The following is a 27,332-nucleotide window of genomic DNA, read 5'->3' as shown; positions in this document are numbered from 1 at the left end:
TTAGTTAACTTGTTGTAGTTGGTGGCAAACATACCATACTAGCTAGCAACCTACCCACTATTCTTTTAATTTATTGTCCTTTTTTCCTTGTAAAACTTGCCAAAGCAATCATGGGCCTGCGTACTCCTCTTAAAGCCATCAATTCTGAAAATACTAGGCCATTAAATTTCACCACCCAACTTTCAACAGCTAACATGAATAATTCAGAAATTTTTTCTTGTAGCAAGAAGTCTCCAACCACCCAAGCAAGTGACCTCCCCCAGTCTCTGGAATCTATGTCCCTTAACTTAGCGCATATTTTTTTTTGTAATTAAAATACATGACATATTTATAATGCATTTCACAAATGGAAACATAGCCAAGGTTATTACACATATAATAAATTTAGAGATTGAATTGCACATTTAATGGGAAATTTTTCCTATCCTTCAAAAGGCTACAAGTTTCTAGTGAGCCATATTCTTCACACCATACTGAGTGGTAGTGCTCTAATATTCTTTGTGCCCATGTTTGTATACCAAGACATGAAGACTTCTTATATACTTTCCCCTTTCCATCCATTCCTTAGCCCTATCTTGCTTCCAACTTCTTTCTAGACCTATTTAGAAAAAGGAGCAAGGGTCATTCTTGCATTTATAATTTTTAGTCTCTCATTTTTCTCCTACATTTTGTCTTTTTAATTTTTATTATTATTTTAGCATTTCCTCCTACTTTTACATATTTAGCCATATTACCTAATTTTTGGTTTTATTTATCTAGTATTTTTAAGTTTATCTATATAATTTATTTAAAATTTTATTTTGCCTTTCTCATTGTTGTTATTGTTCATGATTAGTCTTTTTATCCTTAACCTTCTTCATAATTTGAGTGTCATCATCTATTTTACTTTCAATTTATTTACTTTTATTGTAGTTAATGTTCTATTTATGAAAAAAAATTAAAAATAAATAAATTAGATCTTTTGTCTTCTTTTTTTCCCTTTTTGTTTAGTTCCCTCCTCCTTGATTGTTATACAACAAATTTCGTTTATTTTTGGCAACTCCGCTATCCATTCTTTTTGCGAGGCATAATGATGTGTCGTGCTTCTAGTTTAAAATAGGTTATCTAAAATTATTATGCACAATAAATTCCAAGTTGTTGTGATAATTATGTAAATGTGAGAGTCTCCATCACAATAAATGTTGAGAAACACTCTCCTCCATATTGAATTTCAAGGGATCCATATCCATCATTGATAAGTTAAATTTGGGTGGTTTAACAAATGTAAAGATAGATAAACAATCTTGATGGATTTCTTTAACTTTGTTAATTAGAAGAGAGCAAATAATTGACTCAACCTTATAAAGGATGTCTTCATAGTGAGGGCAACAAGGTCCAAAGACATAATTAATTTCTTTTCATGGACTACAAGTATTGTTGTAACTTAGATATAAAGGCTCACAACAATGAGATGCTCAAATAATGGAGAGGATGGGAGGTATATGGTTATGAGTATAGTAGTAATGTACTAGCATTAGAAAGGGGTTGATTGCATGGTGATTAATATGGTTAGGAATGGGACTTATGGTATATAGAAGTTTTGTTAAAGAAGGAACCAGAAGGAGTCATAATGGTCATGTCGCAAGTGTAGGTTAATTTATTTTATAGCATGAAATTGTAGTGTCTATAGCCCAATCTTCATTGTTCCATTAATCACATGGTGCATCTCAAGGAGATTTATGTAGCTTTTACTACACTTTTGAACAATTTTTTTGGTCCTTGAACTAAGAGCATAATTGGTTTTACATTCTCTTTTTGTTACTCTTACACATATCCTCTCCTATTTTTCATGTATTTTCCATTATTCCCTCTTTAAATGTTTACTAGTTTGGATTTTTCTTCCTTCTACTATTTTCTTTCAAGATCCATAAAAACCACTTCCTTTTCCTAATTGAAGCCTTATCTTAACTTTCCATAATGACACAAGTTAATTTAGAAATGACTTTTGTAATCCATGCTTTTTTATATCCAAACGTGTAGTTTTCACTTTCCATTAAAAGATTTTACATTAAACATTACAAACTTATATAGTGCACTCCATTCACAATATTATGTATAGCTTTTACCGAAGAAATTTTAAACATATGATATAATAACAAACAAATTATAGCTAGTTTAAAGAGGAGAAAAGAAACATTCTAACTTGTGTGGGATTACAAAGTATTGCTTCCTTAGGAAATTAGGGAAGTTTAGCATTACAAAACATCTGCATACATTTGCAAAGCAATTTCATAAGTGATGTAATATTGCTTCTTTTAAGTAAAAGTTATTATATGCTTTTCTCTAAGGAAAATTTCATAGAGAAACTTTTAGGCATTTTACCACATTTTGTGGATAGTACCCAATATAACCCATCAATGCTTATTACAATGCCCGATCCAATGGGAACATTGAATGAGGCATTTTACCAAGGTAGATAGGCCAAGGAATTAACCTTGAAACCACTTACATGAAGCCCAAAGCACTCGCCCACTTGATCTATCCCATTATGCTAACGATAATTTTATATATTCATATATAAAATGAAAATCACAGCCAAGTGAAACTTAGTCAACCTCTCATATACCTAACAAAAAAACGTAAAGACCTAAGTTGTTCAATTTTTCTTTGCAACATTGTTTCCAAAATCAAACAAAAGAGGTGAAAACAATATCTTATTTATGTATGTCCAAGATTTTAAAAACATAAACAATATTCCAAGAGAAAGTGACTTGCATTTTCCCATTGCCTTGTGAAACTAACGAGAAATAACTAATTAAAATCATATTATGAGTAGCATTAAAAATAAAGAAAAGCTTGATAAGGGAACAATATAACCCTAAGATTAAGCCTCCTTCTCCTTAAGGGAAATGGGATGCTTTGGTTTTTTTCTAGCTTGGAGCTTAGAGACCTCCTCTATAACTATTGAGTCTTCTAGAGCATCTCTTCATTAAACCACCAACCTAATAACTCAACCCTGAATTGAATTCAATAGGAAGTCAAATTTGTTATACAATAATCAAAGAGTATTTAAGATGTGTTCCATGGTACAATTATCCTGTTATGGTTATTTGTCCAACCTATAAGTGATCATCTCCTTAGTCTACTAGTGTAGGTCAACTATGAGTGAATAATGTGTGACCTTGCTTCAAGAGGCCCCTTTTTGTGGCACAACATTCCCCATTATTTGGTTGTGGGTGACCCTTCTCCTTTAATGGAATTTATCTTCCAATTTGTCCAACATCTAAATGGTGGAGGGGTCATGTCTAATAATGATACCAAATATCATTCTTAGAGATTTAGGCTTATGCATATGAGCAAGATTTGAAAACTACCTTTTCCATTTGACTCTAGAGTTTCAGAGGAGGATTTTACTCTAGAGTTCCAGTGGTCCTCCTCTGCCCTTACTTTGGTAGGGACTTCTTCTTCATCCTCGTGTTCTTTCTTGAGTCCATATGTCTAAAAAAAGAGTAGAGGCGCAACATAATCCAAGCCAAGAGTGGTTAAATTGGTAATTTTGTGGGGTCTCCTACTAAAGTGTTTATTATGGATGTTGCACCAACATAGACAGATAGTTATAGTCTCTCACCTCCATTATATAAATAAGTAAAAGGAAATTATCTCTACCACATGTATAAGCCATTTTCTTTCGTGATGACTTATAGGATTATACGTGTATTAGGGTGGTATTAGGTGCATCATCTCCCTGCCTGGTGGTACTTGTTTCCTCCTAAACTAGCTCAACATATGTAATTTTTACCTCCCCTTACCCTATCACACTATGTCTAGCATGGTGGCAGTTTGTCCTTTCTCCACTTGCTGCTAAAATGGAGCTAAAGACATGATTCCTTATCACCGCATCTAAGGGAATGATATAATTGATGGAATATCGATATTGAGGATGAAAGTATGCATTTATCTTTCATTATTTTTTATTGGGTTTACATTGTGTTTGTTAATATATAAAAACAAAAAATTTGGATGTTCTTTAAAGTTAGTTCAATTTGAGGTCTTTTTGGAGGATGGGACTCAAACTCTACTGAGTGTTGCTACTTATCCCTGGGTCATGTTTCCTCCTAATGTAGGCCAATATTTGTAGGTTTTTTCCCCTCTATGTCTTCCTTCCAGTGCTAATAATCTAATGCACCAAATACGACGCAATCTAGAGCATTTTTTTCTAGAAATGTGGTCTTCGATGTTGGCAATGGTCTTAGTAGCCCGTCACCTTACTCTCTCAAAGGCATCGGTATTTGGCCCTAAGCTCCTCGAATCTATTTCCATATCTTAAAAAAGCTATTATTCGGGCACTCCTTGCTTTTGTGGGTCAGATTTATGGATTTAGTGAAAGATCTTAAGCTTTCTTTGGAGCTCAAATTTGGGGTACCCTCCTGAATGCATCCATTGCTTTTTGAATGTAAGCATTTGGATGATTGTCCTCTTATTTTAGTTTACAATATATGAAAAGATGTTAATATAGTTGTGGTCCTTCGCTTGCGTGGGGAAACAGTGGGTAAGCATTCTTCTTCTCAAGCTTTCTCTTATAAATATTTTGTCTACAAGTAGTCCCCCTAAACAGTCGCTCGGCCTCAAGTGGCTCCTAAACCATTTCAGGTTGACAATTCTGTAGAAGTGGCATCTATTGAAATCTTGCACCCCAAATTGGAGGTCATCCATCAACTCTACGTTGAGTTAGGTTTCATCTATTATTTTAATGGCCTGTGGCCATGCTCAACAATCTTTATAAGAGGAACCATTCATCCTGGACCAAGAAGTGCAAGGTTATTTTTTTCTCAAAAGGTTTCTTCATAATGATTTTTGTTGAATCAGAACATTATCAGAAGGCCATGACTAGTGGGCCTTCGTTTCGAGGTAAAGCTAGCATGCTCATAACACCCTGATTTCCAAATTTTGACCCTTCTACAAAGGTCATTACCAAGCTTCCAATTTGGGTTCAAATTCCTAATATGGATGCTCACCTTTGGCACTTTCCAGTTTTGCGGGGCATAAGGGACTCCTTGGGATATTTTCTAGCCACAAATCCCTCTCGTGGGTAGATTTTCCTTTGCACCTATAGCATAATTTGTGTGGAAATTCACATCATCAAAGGGTTGTCGAATCAAATCAATTTAAAAATTAGTGATTATCATTGGATACAATCTATAGATTATGAGAATATTGTTTTTCATTGTCGCTTTTGTCTTCAAACAAGCCCTTTACATAATTCTTTCCCTTTGTTATATTCTAACAAGAAACGACACAATACAAATTCTAAATATAAAAGTTTAGAAGCCTTGTGACCCGCCCCCATGGAGGGTGAGACTTCTTCTACTTTTGACCAAGAGGATGGGGGCTCTAATGATGATATGATTTCAAGGGATCAGGCTTAGACTTTCACTCCTCGTTAGACTCATGGGGATTCAGCAATGAACCCAATTCCTTTAGCAAATATGTAATTGGTGAATAAAGATGTTTCTTTAGGTGATTTGAAGTGAGCACATGAATCGACATCTTCTGACTCTGATAAGGACTCTCCTTCAACCCTCAATGATAATCTGCAAGTAACTTTGGTCGACCCACCTCTAGTAGGTTGGATCAAGGTTTTGAAAAAGAAAGGAAAGAAAGGTCACTATGAGGACCATCCCCAAGTTGGGTGATTCTTTTGTTATTATCTCTTATGTTTCCCCTTGTCTCTCATTTTATTCTTTGTCTCATACATTCTAGCTATGCTCCTTCCTTGCAGGGTTGGACATTGATATCGGCTTTGTATGCCTCTTTGTAATCTTTCTTGTGCATTCTCAATAAATGAGTAGACTTGCTTACAAAAAAAAAATTAGTTCAATTCAACTAATACAAATTTAAGATATAATAGTTAAGAGATTTGAATTTGGTTTCCCCATATCAATTTAATTGATTTTATGAATTGTGTATAAGCTAGAAAGTTGAGTATAATTTTAAAAGCCAATTTTTTTTAATATGATTTTCTTGTTAAGATGTTTTCTACAACTCAGTATGATGGAGATGTGTAGTTCCTTACGTACTCAACGTGGAGTTGGAAAATAACACATATAACATAAATCCAACTTAACTCTAAATCTGTCATATGTGGAGAGGGATAAAGTATGTTAAAGTGAAAATATTTTTAAACTAAAACTAGCATAGATCCCTCTTAACTATGGATCCACCAAGCGTCGAGAGGGACTAAATATCTTAAGATTCAAGCCTCTTTTTGTGTGCAAAACTTGAGGAAAGGTTTGCACCTAAAGTGATTTGATTCCTCTCAGTGCTTGGTAGATCTAGAGTTAAGATAGACCTATGCTAGTTTTAACAGTATTATTTATCATTATATAAATTTTACATCTCTCTATATAAATATATTCTTATTTTTAATATTATTAAAACCCAGAATATGTGTGTGTGTGTGTGTGTCATTTTTTTCGCATGTTTTACAAGTTTTTGAATTTAATTTTTTAATGTGATATGCATAGGGTATATATATAACTTAGAAAAAAGGTTTATTGTAAATATTGAATTTTTATATGCATATTAATTAAATTAAATATGAAGTTTTAAATTATAATGGTTAGGAATATCAATCATTATTATAATTTATATGGTCAAATCTTAATTTATAGTTAATCTAAATATACATATTCCACATCTTTATATTTAGAAATATTTTTACCATTAATTAAATTTAAACATAATGGGTATGAATATGCATCATTACTTTAATTTATATGGTCAAATGGATCTTAAGTCATATATATATATATATATAAATTTATATACATCAACTCATTAAATTTATATATATATATATATATATATATATATAAATTTAATGAGTTGATGTAAACATAATATCTTATGAAAAGTATATATATATTGAGTTGATGTAAACATAATATCTTATGAAAAGTATATAAACATAATATCTTATGAAAAGTATATATATATTGAGTTGATGTAAACATAATATCTTATGAAAAGAAAATAGAATTACCAATTGCATTATTATTGAAGACGAGAGGGTGTCAAAATTTGAGAAAATGGCTCTATAGTCTCTTCATTCGGGCATTTTGGGGCTTAGAGTCGCAGAGTTCTCCTCAGGTTCTGGTTAAGGTTTTCTATGAACACTAGCAAATGTCAGTTCCTCGTAGGTCATTCCATGGGCTCGCATAGATCATCATCAATCTTCTAGCGTAAATATTATCTCCTAGTGGCTCATTACATGATAGTCTTTGCTTAGGCGAGTAATTAGTAAGAAGGTCGCAGGATTAGGGTTCTAATCTGTGAAAGCAGTCAATCCACCTAGGTTAGTTTCTTGTCTCCTTATCTATTTCAGTTGTCGATGAAGGATATATGAGGAGTTCCACAATGGAAATTGAAGAAGTTGACTACTCACCATACCCTTATGAGAATGTGTCTATCTAACAAGTTTCCTTACCTCGGCTCCTTGAGATGGAAGCAGTTATGTCATATAGCTCCCCGAATTTCGAGAGCATTTCTCCCTTTCAAAATTGATAGAACATCCATCCTTTCCTCTGAAGGGAATGGTAGGTCAGGAATAAGAGGGTTTTATTTAGGAAATTATCTCACAAAACCCTAATGCATGTGAGTTTAGAAGCCTATGTTTGATGGAGTGGAGACTTCTAGTCTGGAGAGATATGGGTATGTGAGTATAGCAGGTAGTAAGGAGGAATATAGAGAAGTACAAAATGAGATTGGTTTATCAGCCAGGGAGTCTGAAGCAACACAATTCTTGCCTTCCTCAGAGCCGGTTGTACAAGGGGCAACTGAGGGAACCTTGTCTAGCGATGGAGCTAAGGTCTGGGGGGGAACCCTAAGGGGTTTTGTCAGTGGCAGTCCTGCCAAGGTTGCCTAGGGTTTCTTCAAAACAAGGAGGCGGTGTGAACGGTGAACAATGTCGTTTAGTCAATCCTGGTAAAATCTTCGAGTGCACAAAGTCCAAGGAGAATGTGGAAAATTTAACCATGGGTGTTGGTATAAATCTAAATAATATTATGGAGGTGGTTGGGAAGGTCCTGTTTGGTCATGTCAAAGGTAGGAATTATTCGATCGACGCCCTTAGAAAAGGGGCCATGAAAGCATGGAGCAAGAACTTACCCTCTATCCCTAAGGTAAATACCCTATCCAGAGGTTGGTTTGCCTTCAATTTAAAAAATGAGAGGATGTCAATTGGGTTCTATCTGACTTTTGGGATATAGAGATGGCCCCTATATTATTCAAAAAATGGAATCCTTTATTTAACCCAGATAGAGAACAACTTGGAAAGGGCCCAGTATGGGTCCAACTCCTAGACGTTCCGATGCAGTTTTGGTCAGAAGATGTTTTTAGATCTATAATAAATAAGCTTGATGATTATCTAACCTTTGATCAATCCTTCGAAGAAACTAGGAAGATGGCGTTTGCAAGGATTTTAGTTAGTCTGGACTCAAGGGAAGGATTGGTGGCTAATTTGAATATTCAATAAATGGCTTTTATCACTTCCAAAAATTGGGTTACGAGGGTATCCCGTTTCACTACAGACGTTGCCAAAAAGTTGGATATATCCTCAAAGAATGTCCTCTCCATTATCATGGAAGGCTTAGATTCAAGAAGTCTGTAGAAAAGGGAGTTTGTGAAGGGCTCGATGAATCCAGGGCCCAAGAGGCTCAAGGAAAAGTAGGAGTGGCTCCGAAGGAGGGTCAGTTCGAGCTCTCTGATGGAATGGACACATAGAGGCCGTGGAAGCAAGTCGACATTATTCCAGCCACAACATCCTCATCTGGGCCACGAGGCACAAGTACACATCCTCTCTCTCCCCTCTCATCCCTGTTTATTCTTATTTTATCTATTAATAATGGTCTAGATTTAGGTCTTAAGGGATGTCCATTAGGTTTGTCAAGGGGTTTCTCTTTTGAGGTCTTTCCTTTGAGCTCCAATTTTGTCTGTTTCCCAACACCCTCCCTCTCAATCCCCGTCCTCGAGGAACATTATTCTTATTCTGAGCTTGGATCTTGGTATAATCTCTATTCGTGTAATAAGAATCCCCCTCCCTCTGGGGATATGGGGCCTCCATCCCCTTTGAATCCTATTAAACCCTCTAGAGGAAGACAGTCCCATATTTCCAAAGCCATGGTCCAAGACAGTCATGACATTACAGCCAAGAAATAACACTCATTGTTTGGGGTCCTTAGAGCAAAGAATACCCCTAGGTCATCTTATAAATGAATCTATTATCCTTTAACTATCGAGGGTTGGTTAGATCCCATAAAAATATATATATGAAACATCTAATGCTCTCGAAAAACTCTGATATTGTCTCGCTCCAAGTGACCCTCAGAAAGGAGGTAGATATTATGAAATGTCTGGAGTCCTTATTGCCCGAATGGATGTTCGTAACCCTGGATGCCAAGTGTCAGTCTAGGGGCTTGGCCCTAGGTCTCAGATCTAAATTCTTCAAGTTATGGAGTTCTTGGAGAAGTGAAGGTATCCTTGGAGTGGACATTTTTTCTAAAGCCTTGGGCCACGAATGTTGAATTCTGAATATATATGGGCCATGCCAAAATAGAGAGAGTTTCTCGAATAAGATTTTTGGAATTAATTTCCTCAATTATGGGAAGATAATTATTGGTGGAGACTTCAATTGTTCTTTGGGAATGGTTGAGAGATGGGGGGCTCATGCTCATCTAGGCCCATTATCTGACTTCTTTTCCCACCATATCGATTCACACAATTTCATTGACGTGGACCCTATCAAGCTGAAACCTACATGGAATAAAAAAAGAGTGGGGGAGACTTCAGTTGCTTGAAGACTAGATATATTCTTGATAAAATCTAATTTTTTGGATATGCTTATGCTAGTGTTTCAATGGATTCGATTAGGGGGGCCTCGGACCACCACCCCATCCTTTTGGAGCTGAAATATCCTATTAGAAAACCAAGGGCCCCTTCTAAAGTTAATTTTGTGTGGTTCAAGGAGGACTCATTCAGAGCTCTGGTCAGGGAACATTGGAGAACATATGTTCAGGCAAAAGATTGTTGATAACCGTAATAGAATAAAAAGAGCTACAATGGGATGGGCAAAGGATAAAGTTAAAAAAGAATAGGAAGCCTTGAAGGCATATAATGATGAGCTTGAGAGATTAGAAGATCCCATAAATGAGGCTTATAAATTGTACTCATCCAAGAGTGGCATTCTTAAGCTTTAGTCCATTCGGAGAAGGATCTTAGCAGAAAAAGAAGAAACCCAAAGACTAAAGAGTAGAGCAATTTGGTTGAAAGCCGGGGATGAAAATTCAAAATTCTTCCACAATTTCACATGGGCCAGGAAAGCATCAAATATTATTTGGAATATGGTCTCTCCTGAGGGCATGAGGGCTTCTAATTTCAGAGACCTCTCTAGTATGGGTATTGGTCATTTTCGTTCTCTCTTTAAAGCTCATCGAGAGGCCTCATTAGCAGAGATCATCAATACAGTTAGATCCTTCCCCAAATATGTGGAAGTTGAGGATAATCATGAGCTCACAAAGCCCATCTGTCTCGAAGAACTTGAAAAAGTTCTCCATAGATTCCATAAAGATAAAATTCTTGGCCAGATGGGTGGACAATTGAGTTCTTCTTGGATTTATTTGGAAAAAAATGATCTTCTATTAGTGGTCAAAGAATGCAGAACATAGGGAGAATGCATGAGGCCTTTAACTCCACTTTTCTCGCCCTCATTCCCAAAACTGATGCCCCTGAATCTTTTAATGACTTCCGACCAATCTCTCTATGCAATTGCATTTATAAAATTAATGCAAAAATTATCATTGAGTGCATCAAGCCTATTCTCTCCAAAATGGTTTCCAAAGAATAGTTCGCCTTCATGTAAGATAGACAAATTCACGAGGCCATAGGTGTCGCCCAGGAGGTATTGCATAGCCTTAAGACCAAGAAGCTTATAGATGGCTCTTAAAATTGACCTCTCAAAATATTTCGACTGAGTGAGTTGGTTATATATTTGAATGATTTTAACTCATCCAGGATTTGATATTGGTTTCATTAATTGGATTGTGTGGTGTATTACTTCAATGTCATATTCTCTCCTTATAAATGGATCTACCACAATTTTTTTCCATGCAAAATGAGGGCTTCGACACGGTTGCATGTTGTCTCCCTTATTATTTATTTTGGTAGCTGAGGGGCTTAGCATCTTGAAAAAGAATTCCAATTTAAGGGGTGACCTGAAAGGTGCACCTCCTCTTCGTGGACGATGTCCTCCTTTTTTCTGACGAATCCAGGAGTGATTCAGCCACCCTCAAAGACATTATCACTTTATTTGGTAAAGTAACGGGGATGGAGATAAACATGAAAAAATCTTCATTATCGGTCGAAGGGTGCTCCAAAGAGGAAATTCTCTATGCTCAACCTTCGTTTCCTGTCAATTTCATTAATCTAGAGGTTTGGTTGAAGTATCTTGGTTTCCATCTTAAACCAAATAACTACAAAAATGGGGGATTGGTTATGGTTGCAGGTTAAGATAGAGAAGCGTATGAAGAACTTGAGTTTTTGTTAGCTATCCATGGCACGTAGGTTGGTCCTTATTAAATCAGTATTGGAATCCACTCCAATCTTTTGGATGTCACTATCTTGGATCCCTAAAGGAATCCTAAACTCCATTCGGAAAAATTTGTTGTTGCTTACTATGGATGGGAGCAAAAGAAGGAATGGTATTTTCATGGGTCAAATGGGACAAAATAGCACTTCCCAAGAAATGGGGAGGATGGGGTCTCAAAAATCTAGTCTTCTTCTCCAAAGTGCTAGCAAGAAAAGGGGGTTGGAAATTGATCTCTTCTTCTAATATTTGGACTGAAGTGGTGATAAAAATATATATAAGCCCCAGCTCGTTGGAGGATTGGATCTGAAGTGCAACTAAAAGCAGGTCAAATATTTCAACTGAATGGAAAGTTGTTATGGACTCTTTCAAATATATCGGGACTAGTTTGGCTTGGAAGGTAGGGTCAGGTGTTCATGTGAGGATTGGTCAAGATCCTTGGATAGGAGGTGGCACCAGCTTCCTCCTCCCTCGGGATCAAATTAATTATTTGGTAGCTTGTGACATTAAGACTCTAAATCAAATTTTGTATATGGGAGGCTCTTATATTCTTGAATAAGGGTAGCACTCCCCAAAAGCTCTCAGAATCCCCATGGAAATAGGAATATATCGCATCACTAAAGCTTGCCCTTGTTATAACTCTGGACAAAGAGGATAAGCTCAAGTGGATTTGTGTTGCCTCTGGGATATATACGCCAAAAGAAGGATGCCTTTTCATAAATGTTGACAATGATCCTGAGATAAGCAAATGGTGGCAGAGATCTTTATGGAAACTTCCTTGCCTAGCTAAAGCTCAACTTTCTTTATGGTGCTTGCTAGAAAACAAGATTCCCATGGGTGAGAACCTTAAAAAGAGAAGCTTCATGGGGCCCAGTCAGTGCCCTCTTTGTAAATTTGCAGAAGAGTCATTGGATCATCTCTTTTTGTCTTGTCATGCGACTAGTGCAGTATGGTTATTAGTCAAAAATGTTGTATCTGTGAATAGTTCGTGGTAGGGAGCCTCTTTTTCAGAGGCATGGGCAGATTGGTGGTCATTATCTAGCACCCCCAAATTAAGGAACCTCCGCCTTTTAATTTGCTAGGGGATTTGGCTGGGAAGGAAAAATTTCATATTCGATGAAAAGGCTTTCAACATTGATCATATTACTGTCCATTATATTGTTATCTTTGATCTTATTCCAAACAATGTCCCTGTCTCTAGGAGTTGAGTTATCATCGAGGAACAAATTGATAAACCTTTCCCATGGGGCTACTTTGATGGCTCATCTCGCGAAAGTCATTGCAAGGGTGGGGCGATTCTTTATTTTTCTGAATCTCATTCTTTCCATCTTAAGTCTAGCCTACGCAATGGCTCAAACAACTATGTTGAGCTATACAACCTGAAGCTTCTTCTTGCCTTTGCAATTGAAAAAGAGTGTCAACATCTAAAGTTATTTGGAGACTCTCGGGTGGTTATCAAGTGGTTTAATCAACAATCTATCTATCATGTACATACACTATTGCTAATGCTTGAATATATTTTTCTTTTAAAAATAAATTTTGACTTTATCTCATGTCACCACATTTTCAAAGAACGCAACTCACTTGCTAGCTCATTATCCAAGGAAGCGGCATGGCAGGATCGCAACATCTGGCACATTGTGGAAATTGATAATGACTCTCACTATGCTTATTACCATAGGCCTTTCTTACAAGGTCTACAACATGTTCCTCTACAACCACAACGCTCTTCTTTTTTATCAAGATAATCACATCATTGTAACTATTATTTTGTTGGTTCACGTACTCAGTTTATGTGTAATTGTTTAAGCACATTATGAGGCATATATTTATATTAGTGATGGTCTCAAACAATTATCATTAGTAATAATAGGTCAAATCAGGCTCTTTTTGACCAGGCTGGTTTTTCAAGCTCAATATATTTTTTGGTCAAGTCAAATTTCTTAGCTTAGTCTCTTTTTGATATGTGATACTATAACTGTAACTTTTTCTATTAATAAAATTATAATACTATAACATGTAATTTTCTCTATTAATATATAATTTATTATGTTTTTGTATGTTTATTAATTATATGCTTTGAAATACAAAATTATTAATATAAATTATTATTATTTGAATTTATTTTAATATGATATGCATATTAAAAAAATTTCTAAAAAATAAAATTATAATATAACCAATTGAATTAATTTATTATTTTTATTATTATTATTTTTTAATTATTTAATTTAATATTTCATTTTACGAATAATGACGCATATTTTTCACCGACTATAAAGCACCTCTTTACACACCAAAAAACTTTAAAAAAATTATACGTCAAAAAATTACATCTGCCCTATCATATAAATTTAAAATTAAAATTAATTTATACTTATAACTTATTAAAATATAACATTTTAAACCAAAATTTAATTGTTAACCCATTAATTTTAAGTAGGCTAAACGTTGTATATATAAAGACAAAACCAAAGTGTAAGACAGATTGCATGGAAGAAGTTTTCATTAAAATTAAAGAACAAATTGTAGCGATAAATTAGAATGATTTGGTGTCTCTATCTCATTGATATGGTGTGAAGAATGCCAACGTTAATAATGTGAACGAAAATTTGAAGGCATTATTACCGATAATAACAAGATGGGTGTGACGTAATTGGCTTCACGTCTTACATTATTAAAAACTATTCTAACCATGACATTAACATGTCTTACACTCCTAAGGAAAGAAAAGATACTAATCAAATATAAGTTTAAATAATGGTTTGTTGGGATAAATTAGATAATTATTATTATCCTTTGCCTAGGCGGTGGATCTTGCATTGGTCAAACTATATTAGTTTGGATTTGACCAAAAATTTAAAGAATATTTTTATAATTTAACTTTAGTAATTGAAATTTATTATTTAAAAAAAAATACCAATTTAATTGGTTATCCAATTTAACATGTTATTGCTCATTGTTTGAGGATTTGTGTTATGCATTTAAAGTTTTTATGTTGATCTGTCAATCTGCTTTGTTGTTTGGTACATTGGTGGTACTAAGCTCGGTATGACAACTTTGTAGAGTTTGAGAAAAGCATTTGATACAATTGCGATAACTATATTTAATATTATTAAGTCCCATTAGCACAATCGGTTGAGGATGGGCCTCATTAGTAAGGCGACTGTTGGGGCAAAGTGATTGCCTATCATTTAATTTGTCAACCCGGGGGTTTCGTAAACTTGTGAAGCATGTGTGCACTATATATGCTAGAAATTGTCTTTCAGTTTAAATCAATCTAACTACAAAATAACGAAAACCAATTCATCTAATCTATGAAATCAAATAATGAAAATGAAATTCAACTAACCTGTGAAATAAAAAACAACTAATGTATACTTAGTTACTCCAGCATTCAATTATGAAGTGTTACCTTCTTGAGATGATGTGTAAGCAACTATTTATACTTTAACTTCTAATGTCCTAGAAAAGCAAGTAAAGTGTGCAGAAAATAACTCAGTAATTGCATGTATCAAATATTCAACCATTCAATCTTGAAATATGATTAAATCAATTTCTTAGAATGATCTTTAGGAATATCAGTTAATGCAATTAAATGAGGATCTTAAAAGCAAATATAAAAGCATGGAAAAGTAAAGCTCAATGATTGCATAGGTTGAAAATTCAATCATCCAATTTGAAGTCACATTCTTGCCCTGATCCTTTATTCAATTATACAATGAATTGATGGTTTGATCTAAGAAAATAAATAGTAGAACATGAAAGGAAACTAAATAACTATAAGCCCTTGCCGCAAACTTAATCCAATTAGAAAATAAATAAATCTTCCCTATTGAAATGTTTTTAGAAAAGCAAAGATTACACAGTCATTCTAAAACTGATACTAAAAAAGTAAATGAACTTTAATCTATAAAAGCAATTAAATCTCACAATCATTAGATGGCCATTCCAATGGTGTATGAGGATGACAAGTGAAGAAGCTCCATATGCAAGCAAAAATAAATCTTCAAATCTCCAAGTATAAGTTCCAAATTCTCTATTAAAAACATGAGCATTTCTCCCACTTTACACATGCCTTTCAAAGGAGAAGGCTCTCCTATTTATACAAAAACATAAGAAGCTACCCTATTTAATGAGGATCCACTAAAATCTCATATAGTTACAACCAAATGGCTCATAATGAGACACATATCCCCTAAGTGTCTCATAGAGTTCTAATCCAAATAAGAAATAATGAGACACCTCACAAGGTTACAATCCAAATAGGACACATATCCTTCTTTGACCTTTATCCAAATCTCCTTTGAAGGGAATTCGAATTTGAGCATTGGAGGCCACATAAGGGTGCCTTGTAAGCTTCCAAATGACTTACACATGTCATGAAACTCAAACCACATATATAGATACATGAAACCATGTTAATTTCCTAGTTTTTAATCATAAATTCACTTTAAACGCATAAAATAAATAACTTTGCTAAATAAGGATCCTAACCCATATATTTATGAAAATGGTGGCTAATGAAAGGTTATATGGTTATGTAGTTGCGACATGTGAGTGAAATGGTGGCGATAAAGGTGAAAGTGGATGTCATTTTGAAGACATTTTGGAGGCCCAACATACCCCCCAACTAGAGTAATTGCATGTCCTCATGCAAATATTACATTAATTCCTTTGATTTTCTCGCAACATCTTTGCTTTTGAATGAGCTTGGCTTATATCATATGTCTTTAAACTTTGCATTTGACAATTTTATTTATTTTTGTAAAATATTCCTTGTCATACATTGAATTGCAACATGGTTGGTTGGTTCTTGTGTTTCAACCAAATTCTAATTGGTATTGGCTCTTGTGTTTCAATACCTTGTTTTTTTTTGTTGCAGCAAGATTCATTGAACATATTTAAGAATGCATCTTTAAAATCAGCCATATAGTGTGCTCATAATTTAGGCATTATTTGCAAATCATGTAACTTTTTGAACTATAATGCAATCATAATTGATTAGGACAAGTATGTTAGTATGAATGAAAATGTGTGATGGTGTATGATATATGAATATGAAATGATGTCCCTTCCCCCCAACTACAGATATGACAATGTGAAAGAGGAAGTGAGGAATTTCCCAAAGTTACAATTTTAGTATTTTAAGGAATTGCATGACTAAAAATTAGAAAACCACATACTTTCACTTACCTTCAATGTGCATGAGTTATGGAAATTGAAGAGTGTGGCTGCTTCTAGATCATGGAATGAAATGCAGAATTCATATGCTTCTTGGTTGCATAAATAGTGGATGACGTTGTGAAGTGGATTCTTTATTTCTGCTGCTAAATTTGTTGTATCTGTTGCAAAACGCTGAAATGATATAGTCTTCAATTGTTATAAAACTCATGGTAAAACTCTAGTCATGCGAATAAATGTGTCGATGTTGAGCATGAAGAGAGGTCATTAGATTACCGACCATTGATGAATGTCATTAACCAATGCGAGGCAAACTCGCCATTAATGTCAACGAGTGCCAAGGTACCTAAGTACATCTTACGTAGGGCGAATAAATGAGCCGATGTCGAGCCACTTGCAAGATACAGCGATCAAGGGACATTGATATATTCACATGATTGTTAGCGAGAGAGCCTGTCATTAAGGCATACAAGCCTCAAGGTACAAATGAGGACTCTAGCCTTGGACCTAGATAGTGTGTCGATGTTGATAGGCGAAGGCTTGTTAGAAGGAAGGCCTTAAGGAATCCTCAATCATCTAGCGCGAGCATGAAAGAATGATTTTGAAGGACTATGAATGGAAAATTTTGCAGTGGATCAAGGTTTATTTAACGGAAAGGAAAATGACAAGTGAATGGAAAGTGAAAGGACAAATCAGCATGTAAGCGAGCTGAATGTCTTTATGAAAATGGGTTATGAGTTACTGAAAACAAGGCAGGAAAATATAGTTTCTATGAATAAAAATGAGCAGTGAAGGAAAATGAGATGAGAATTTTTATTAACTTATTAAGTGAAATGAAATGCGACTATAAAGGAAATGAGATGAAGGTTTTATTGACTGAAGGAGTATGGATGCAATGGAAACACTGGCATCTGAAAGGCTTGCAACTGTTGGATCTAATATGCATTAGCATGTGCTCATGCATTGATGTTTCCTCTCTGTTGCTGCTCTGATAATTTTCTTGTGAAATAGATGTGATCTTTGAGAGACACTATTTGCTTATGGTCATTTGTTCTTCCCCCTGGAACCTGCAAAAACTAATACTTCTTCTCCAATAGATTGTAAGGTTATCAAAATAGAGAGGTCATCAATTTCTCTGTTAATGACATTTACATAAAAATAGAATCGGTACTATTAAACAAGTTCATGAAAGAAAACCAAAAGAGTTTATACCTGTGTTGAAAGTAGTGCCTCAAGTTACCTGTTGTTTCTTTTCAACAATTTCTTCATTCTTTATTGTTTCAAAAGCTGATAATAGCTTCCTCATTTTGTAGGTCTCATCAAGATCTTTCCAACGATGCTTGAATCATCGAATTCCGCTGTCATATGAGAAAGTTAGATTGTTTTGAAATTTTTATGAAACAGTGAAAATTGTCATGTAAAATGTGGCATGGGAACACGATGCTACAGTGCAAGATGATGTAAGCAGATGAAATGCTTAGAATGCATTGTTTGAAAAATAAATCTTTGAGCTAAATGCATAGTTGCACAATTGTTTTCCAGCTGAAGAATTTTTGATTAGCTACAGAATCGTTGTTCAGCTACAAAATGTCGATTAGCTGCAGAATCGTTGTTCAGCGGCAGAATGTGCACAATTTCTGTAGCTAAAATCCTGAACAAACAACCCAAGTCAGTGAATAACCAAAAATGAATTCAAAGAGCAAGAAACAATGTTGTGGTTTACTGGAGCCAAAATTCAGTGATAATTGCAATGCCTCTTTCAAAAAAATTAGTATTTTTTTTTTAATCTTCAAAGAGAGAAAAAAATAATAAATAAATAATATATATATATATATATATGAAATGGACCTTCAGTTTAATAATCAATGAGAAATTTGCACACCTGTTCCAAGATTGAAAGTTTTGAGCATTAAAACTGACTACAATTCACTCAATTTAAACATTCATCTTTGTCAATACTTGTTTGAAATCATTTACTAAAGTTTTGTATGCTTTAGTGCCCTTCTCTTCATGCAAAAACATCCAAGTTCTAATTTTCAATTAGCTGCTCTATAGTGCCCAGTGTAGTCATCACCTGAGTCTCTTTACAGACATATTCAAATTTAGCCTGTATATTCCCATGTATGGAAGCTATAATCTGCAAATAAAGTTGGTAAAGAGTTTCTTGATCGGCATATTTGAATGAAGAGAAAATCGTTAGGAAGTCCTCCTTGGGACAATCAAGAAAGAGTGAATGTAAAGCCAACGAAAAAGATTTTCTAAGGCTCAAGAGAGAGGAGGAAATGCATACACGTTTTGAACACCTGTGCTGTGTTCAAACAGTTCACTGTGTATTAATTAGAAATCATTTTTCCTCACGCAGTCAGTGAAATAGTATCCTGAAGAATCTCAGATTTCTCTCAAACGGTTGTGAAATTGAGGAAACCGTATTTTGGTTATTTAATTCGACCTATTTTGAAAAAACCCATGTCTCAGTTTTCCGAAATTCGTTTTCATTTGGCTGAAAATCGCTTTTAAAAATTGACGTTTTTAAGTTTGTTATGCATTTCCTCTGCTTAGGTAACTGTTGTGGTTGAATTTTTTATTTGCAGGTTTGTTGTTGGTTTCCAACAAGAATAGTCCGTCCAGGATCTTCCGAATTTGCGCATTTTTTTGGCAATTAAAAATGAAACGGCGGTCAAGATTGACTGTTAGTTTTCTACCCAACAATCTAAATGCTATTAAACCCATAATCGCCACCAACAAAACAAAATTTTAAACAACTTAACCACACTTGGAAAATCGTGAAACATGCATTGAGATTTGTATTTAATTTGAACTCGACTCTTGCTCCAAAAGAAATGGATCTTAACGAATTCACCTCTCGATTTATCATTATACAAACAATAGTTACATTCTTGGTTGCAGGTTGAATTGAAGCTCGAGCCACTTGAATTCGATCAGCCTTTGTTTTACTTTATATTTTATTCATAGTTTTTGTTGTTTGCCACGGACTTGGGAATTCGACGAAATACAATGCAGTGAGTAAAAAAAATTATTCATTGGACGTCGAAGCTCCAACCATGGAAAAGGCTACGCAAACTTAAAGCTTGGAGTCGCCAAGAAAACAATGCCATCGTTTTGACCTTCGTTTGTTTAGTAGTGCAAGTATTTAACGATCTGTGTTATGTCTGCCTTGGAGTTTTTTTTCATTAACGTGTATGAAAATGGTTTATTAGATCCAACCCATTTTATTGTATTTATACTCAATGTGAGCTTTTCACTTACAAGTAGTGGGTTGATTTTTTTTTATGGATGGTGGGTTTGATTTGTTTTGTTTTGTTTATTTGTTTTTCTTTGTTTTTTTTTGGTAAATGTTTTGTTTTAAAATTATATACGTTACACTTTTTTTTTAATTGAAAATATATACATATATATTTCATTTAAACAAAACAATTTATTAATAAAGAAAATGCATTTCGATTATTTTTTAAAAGTTGGTTGAAAAATCAAATTGAATTTAATCAAATCATGAAAACGGAAATTAGCTGCATAATTGCATTCTGTAGCTAAATAATTTTTATGATATACTAACAAAACAATTTCTTTTTCTGATCCTCCAGGTCACACGGAGTGCAGAAAGAGAGCATACTTGAGAGATTTATTTTGTTAGCATAGTCAAGATTTTATCAATCGATTTTTCTGTAAATTTTGCAAAAGTAAAATGAAAAGTCTTGATCTCATACCTTACATTATCGTTCGTGATCTTCACTTGCGCTCCTCGTTCTCAACCATTCGTTTCATTGCAAATTTTTCCTACAAAGGGTTAGTAGATGGGTGGTTCTTACTGCACAACAAAACATCAAATTATCCTAAAAACTATAAAAAATTATTTTTATTTTTCCTATCTATCTAAAAACTATTTTTTATTTTTATTTTTTAAGTATATTCATGCTTCCAATGAAGCCATTTACGGATTAGAATTTTTGAAATGCTCATATCCCAACTTGAAAAATGTACCTGATTGTTTGTAAGGATATGCGAAATCGACTTGACCTTTCGATTTGTCGCAAGGATCTCTTGAAGAATTGATGGATATTGTGGTGTAACCGCTTCTTGATATCATTCCTCAATGTAGTCTTTGGGCTGCATTCTAGATCTTTTGTCCATAAATGGTTAGTAAAAACAAGATAAAATAAAATACACTCTAAACTGGAAGTTAGTTCCTATGCATACTTCCCCGGCAACGGCGCCAAAATGTTGGGACAAAGTGATTGTCTGTCGTTTAATTTGTCAACCTGGGGGTTTCGTAAAATTGTGAAGCATGCGTGCACTATATGTGCTAGAAATTGTCTTCCAATTTAGATCAATCTAACTACAAAATAACGACAACCAATTCATCTAATCTATGAAATCAAATAATGAAAATGAAATGAAATTAACCTGTGAAATCAAAAACAAGTAGTGTATACTTAGTTACTCCAGCATTCAATTATGAAGTGTTACCTTCTTGAGATGATGTGTAAGAACTATTTATACTTTAACTTCTAATGTCCTAGAAAAGCAAGTAAAGTGTGTAGAAAATAACTTAGTAATTGCATGTATCAAATATTCGACCATTCAATCTTGAAATATGATTAAATCAATTTCTTAGAATGATCTTTAAGAATATCAGTTAATGCAATTAAATGATGATCTTAAAAGCAAATATAAAAACATGGAAAAGTAAAGCTCAATGATTGCATAGGTTGAACATTCAATCACCCAATTTGAAGTCACTTTCTTGGCCTAATCCTTTATTCAATTATACAATGAATTAATGGTTTGATCTAAGAAAGTAAATAATAGAACATGAAAGGAAGTTGAATAACTATGAGCCCTTGCCTCAAACTTAATCCAATTAAAAAATACATAAATCTTTTTTTTTGTGTAAGTCAACTTTTGATATTAACAAAATGAAAATATAGTACAAAACTTCTGCTTCAGCAGACTACGGGCCGCTAAACAGCAGGCCTTACCACAGGAGACCAGAAGAGAACAGAGTAACTGAAAACTAGAGAAGACAGAGGAACAGAAAACTGAAAGCCAGCACACCACGCAGGGCGGCAGAGAACTAGAACTAACAAAAAGACATAAACAAAGGAAACCTGGACAGTGAACATATCAATCCGTTGAGAAGAGGGAAGCGAGGATAGCAAGCCGCGAAACAAAAGAGAAGTCCGCCGAGGACGAGGAGTCTGAGAGACTTCAGAGTCAGATACGTTTAAACATCTCCAGGACCGGTGCAGACCTTGACATGTTGACCTGTCCTAGCTTGGGAGGATTGCCCTGCTCATCTCGAGTTGGATCTCCCTTCTGCATGTCTGAAGGCTTGTTGTCTTGATCGATGACTTGTCGTAAAAGTTTAATCAGGACCGTGAGTTTCTTTTCAATCGTGTCGACCTGTTGGTGCAACGCACTCAGCGTGAATTCACTGCTCTCCACGACCGCCATATGATCATGCGTCATGTCTTCTGTGAACTGCTGAAGCTTTCGCAGCTGCTCCGCGTGTTCACCCTGAATATCCATTACTTTCGCAAGAATGGTCTTCAAACACCAACTCTCAGCTTGAGTTCTGAAAAATTGAGTGGCGCGAGTGCTGAGTGTTCCAGGGTCCTGGATCCAATCTACTTCTTTCCCAATTTGCTGGTCTGAAAGCTTGATTTCCTCTTCCTGGACTATGGCTTCTAAGTCGATAATCTTACGCTTGTTCCTTTGCGAGGTTCGCGTCTCATACATCTCTCTCGCTTGCTGAAGGTCGTTGTTGGTAGACTTATTGCGGCTGCCCTCCCCTGCCATTGTATTTCTAACTCTCCTAGCTTTATCCTGAGCTCTGTCTGCAGAGTGAGGAGGTTCTGTCTTGCTACACGCTGAAACAATGTTTTTCCTTTGGCCTTTGATAGTGGTTAAATAACGAAGTCCGGGGAGATTACCGATGTGTGATCGCTTATCTCTGTGCAACTTGCACGTCAGATCACCATAATTGCTGCGTGATGGAATTTTGGTTGGGTTATGGAATAATTGTATCCCCTTACGGTCACCGCTCCCTGCTTGCCCCATATTTTGCCAAGTGTCCCTCTTCCTTATTATGTTTCGGCGGCTCATATCACCACAGATCATGAAACTGCAAAAATCTTTGTCACCTGCTTCTGTCATAGTTGCCCTCATCCCGCTTGTCCTTCGAGGTCTGCTGGAAATTAATGGAGCGTGTCTAGTCAGCCTGTCTAATCAATTATGGCGCTGAGTTATTCGACCCTCCAGTCGGACTCCTCTGCCGTCACCATATCTAACCCGGAGAGTTGCATGCACTTTTCTCTTAATTGTGGGTTGTCAATATGTTGCCAATAGCTGTCCCACATTGTGTTGGGGTGTTTAATCCCATGATTTTCCAGGTGGTCAGCAACCGAATTGGCATTTCACCTTACCGCCTGAAATATGAGGCCTTTCATTTCTCCTAACAATTTGGCAATATTGTCTGTGACCTTGGACAGTCACCAATGTTTTGTGACCCTGCTGGCTGGCGTTCCCCCGTAGATTTTCCTAGCCGCTGTTATGGCTACTTCTGAATCTCCTTCAACCACTGTGTTTATTGTTTGGTTCATTCTGAGAATCCTTAGTCCTTTTTCCATGGCTGCAAATTCCATTTCATTATTGGTGCCTTCCCCTAGAGCTTTGTTGTAAATGTGAAGAATTTCCCCTTCATAATTCCGGATGATTCCTCCAATGCCTGCCGGGCCAGGATTGCCTCTCGAGGCACCGTCAAAATTTAGCTTTAGAAACCCTTCCGGCGGACGACTCCAGCCCTTTGGCACAGTGTTTAGTTTTTGCTGGCGCTCAGTGGATCCCATGTTTTGTTCGTTGATCAGGTTGAAGGCGTTCAGAATTCTCTGGTCCTCAGCCAAAGCTTGGTTGTCAGGATCGGCTCTGCATTTTACCAAGATTAATTGACGAATATTTTGGGTTAAGGTAATTTGCGAGTGCTCTATATTTCTGTGCTCATTTTGAAAAATTCTTCTATTTCTTTCTTTCCATATGGTCCAAGTTATGAAGCCGGGCAGGACTTTCCATATACTGTTGATTCTTAAGTTGTTAGAGTACTCGCTTGGCCAATTCATAATAGTATTTTGAATGGATTCCCTATCTCTGTTAGTTTGTTGCATTATAGTTTCCATCCCTCGCCAAAGGTGATCAGCCCATTCACAGGTGTTGAATAAATGGTTCATGGTTTCTTCAGCTTGATTGCACAGAGGGCATTTGGAAGGGCCCTCGAAACCTTTTTTGCGCAGGTTCTCCCAGGTGAGAGTTTTCCGCCGCATTAGGAGCCAGAGAAAGGTTTTTATTTTAGGCCAAAACATGGGATCCCAGACCTTGTTACTCCATTGCATAACCTCCACCTGCTCTGAATGTTCTAGCTGCTCTCTGGCCTCTTTGAGAGTGAAATTACCACTCCCTTTCATACCCCATCTCAGCATGTCGCTTTCTGTGGTCTTTCTGATTTTTCTTTTGTTTAGATGGTTTAGTAGATCCCTTGTATTATTGTTTTCCTCAATTGGGTTTTCAGTGTCATGGAGTGTCCATTCTCTCCATTCCTGGTCGCTGCTGCTATGACTCCAGTAGTGGTGGACGGTGAACTTTCCCCTGTTCTGGCATTCTCTTTTAAAATCTTCGAGCTCTGGTTTTTCCAGCTTTGGGAGTTGCTGCCAAGCATCTTCCCAGAAGAGGGCGGTTTCTCCATTGCGGATTTCCCAGAAACTATGGTCCTGAACTAGGTTGCGATTCCTTCTAGCTAAATTCCATATTGGAGAACCCTCAGGTACTTCCTGTAACCTTATTAAGTCTTGTTCGTTGCAGTCGGGAGTGTATTTCTCCTTCCAGTGTCTGGCCTAGGGCAAATTGGTTTCCTTCAGCTAACGCCACCACAGCTTGGCTCCGCATGTCATATTGATGGTGTAGGGATCGACTAAATTTAAGCCCCCTGCTGCTTTCGATTTGCATAATTTGTTCCAGGCCACCAGTGCCCATTTCTTTTTCTCAGCATTGCCACTCCACAGAAAGGATCTTTGAATAGCTCTAATTTTCTGTAGGATTCCACTAGGAGTCAGCATGATGGAAAGCAGATACTGTGGAATGGCTTGCAGTATTGCTTTAGTGAGGACCAATCTTCCAGCAAAATTAAGAGCCCTATGAGTCCAATGCTTACATCTTTTCTCCATTTTCGCTAAGATTTTTTCCCAATGAATTTTTTGCCAAGGTTTAGTCGTGAGCGGGGCTCCCAGATACTTAGAGGGTAGATTGCCTTTTCGAAAGCCGAGAATGTTGGATAGATGGTTCTGAATGGCTAGATGAGTATTAAAGAAGAAAATAGTAGATTTAGCATGATTAATCTCCATACCTGAAACTTTGCTGAAGAGGTTTAGAATGTTCCTGAAAGCCCTGGCTTCTTTCACAGTTGGAGTGCCATGCAGCATTGTGTCATCTACAAACTGTTGGTGCGTTGTTGCAGGTATGGAGGGGAGAGGATGTAAGCCCTTGATTTTTCCTTCCTCTCTTACTTTGTGAATGAGCCTGCTAAGCCCTTCCATAAGGATCACAAAAAGGAATGGGGAGAGAGGGTCTCCTTGCCTGATGCCTTGGGAGGGGGAGAAAGGTTCATAGGGGAAGCCATTGACCAATATGGAAAAATTGGTGGATTTAATCAAAGCAAGGATCCATTTGGTCCATAGTTTGTCAAAGCCAAAAGCATTCAGAATGGCCTCCAGATAATTCCAGTTGACTTTGTTGAAAGCTTTGGAGAGATCTAGTTGCATCAGCATGCCTGGTAATTTCCTTGTCTGAAGGGTATGAACCATCTCCTGAGCTAAAAGGATGTTGTCTAAAATTTGTCTACCCTCCACGTAGCCTGAATTCTCTTCCGAGATTAAGTCAGGAAGAATAGGCTTAAGTCTGTTGGCTATAACTTTAGATATGATTTTATATATCACATTACATAAAGCTATAGGTCTAATTTTTTCCGGAGAGTTGGCTTCTTCTTCCTTAGGAATTAGAGCTAGGAAGGTGAAGTTCAGGGATTTGAGAATGGAACCGGAGCATCTGGAATCTTCGACAACTTCCTATACCTCTGTTTTAATAGTAGGCCAGCATGCTTTGTAGAAATTTATTGTAAAACCGTCAGGCCCAGGTGCCTTATCATTCGGCATACTCTTGATAGCGTCTTCCACCTCCTCCATCGAAACCTCTCTTAGTAGAGCTGAGTTTGAAGTTATGATGTGGGGTATAGCTTGGGTCAGTTCCTTTATGGCTTCTGATCTTTCTTCTTGCGTTTCCTGAGCTATATGCTTGAAGTGCCTGGTGAGAAAAGTTGATATTTCCTTGTGATTTTGAAGAGTTTCCCCTGCTTCATTGTTGAGCCGAAGAATTTTGTTTGCCCCCCTGTAGTCCAGTGTGGATCTATGGAAAAACTTGGTATTTTGTTCTCCCTCCTTTAGCCATTGGATCCTTGATTTTTGTTTCCAAAGTGTCTCTTCCTGCTGACAACGGAGTTGCCATTGTTGCATCAATGCCTTCTCCTGTTCCCTTGAGTCTTCACTGCAGTTCCCCAAAGCCCATTCTTTATGAATTTGATTTAACTTGCCTTCTATGATGGTTTTTTCCTGGAAGATGTTCCCAAATTCAGCTGCATTCCAATCTTTAATTCTGTTTTTGATGTGTTTTAATTTGCTTTGGAACTTGAACATTCTGGTTCCTCTGATATCCAATGGTTCACACCACCATTTCTTCAGCAAATGTGCAAAGTTGGGGTGAGTTAACCAGAACTTTTCGAATCTGAAGGGCTTGTTTCTAGGGGTCCCTAGGAAGGCTGCCTCCAAAGAGATTGGCCAGTGATCTGATCCTCCACTGGGAAGAATGTCAGAATCCACTGTTATTCCTTCGAGTAAAATGCTTTCCGAGATCAGAAATCTATCCAGACGAGAGGCAATCAGCTTCTCTCCTCCTCTCCTGTTGTTCCAAGTGAAGGAACCATTTTTGGGAAGGATGTCTACTAGTTTGGCAGATTCAATGAATTCAGCAAAGAGTTCTGTATCTTTATTGAGTCTTCTGATTCCTCCTTTCTTCTCCAGGAGAGAGGTTATCATGTTAAAATCCCCTCCCATGATTATCTTTGAGGTGGGGTGTCTAAGCTTTAAACTCATGAGAGAATTAAGAAAAGAAAATTTATCTTCTAATCTTTGCGGTCCATAAACATTTATGCATAGGTAAGTTTCAGAATTACCTATCATTTGAACTTCTGTGGCGACGAACGATCGTGTAGCTTCCATTGAGAGGATGCCTACTACTCTGGTGTCCCAAAGAGTAACTATGCCTCCTTCCCATCCTTGACTGGCTACGTCTATAAATTCTATAGGTTTACCCAGCCTTTTGTTGATGTTCTCCATTTGATTAATGGCACATTTGGTTTCCTGTATGAACATAATATCTGGCTTTTCTTTTTGGAACTTTCTCTTAAGAAGTCTTT

Source organism: Pinus tabuliformis, chromosome 1_2, assembly GCF_031772625.1.
Source record: "Pinus tabuliformis cultivar Carrire ecotype Pingquan chromosome 1_2, CPIR1, whole genome shotgun sequence".
In the NCBI taxonomy this organism is placed as follows: Eukaryota; Viridiplantae; Streptophyta; class Pinopsida; order Pinales; family Pinaceae; genus Pinus; species Pinus tabuliformis.
This window is presented reverse-complemented; position numbering follows the sequence as displayed.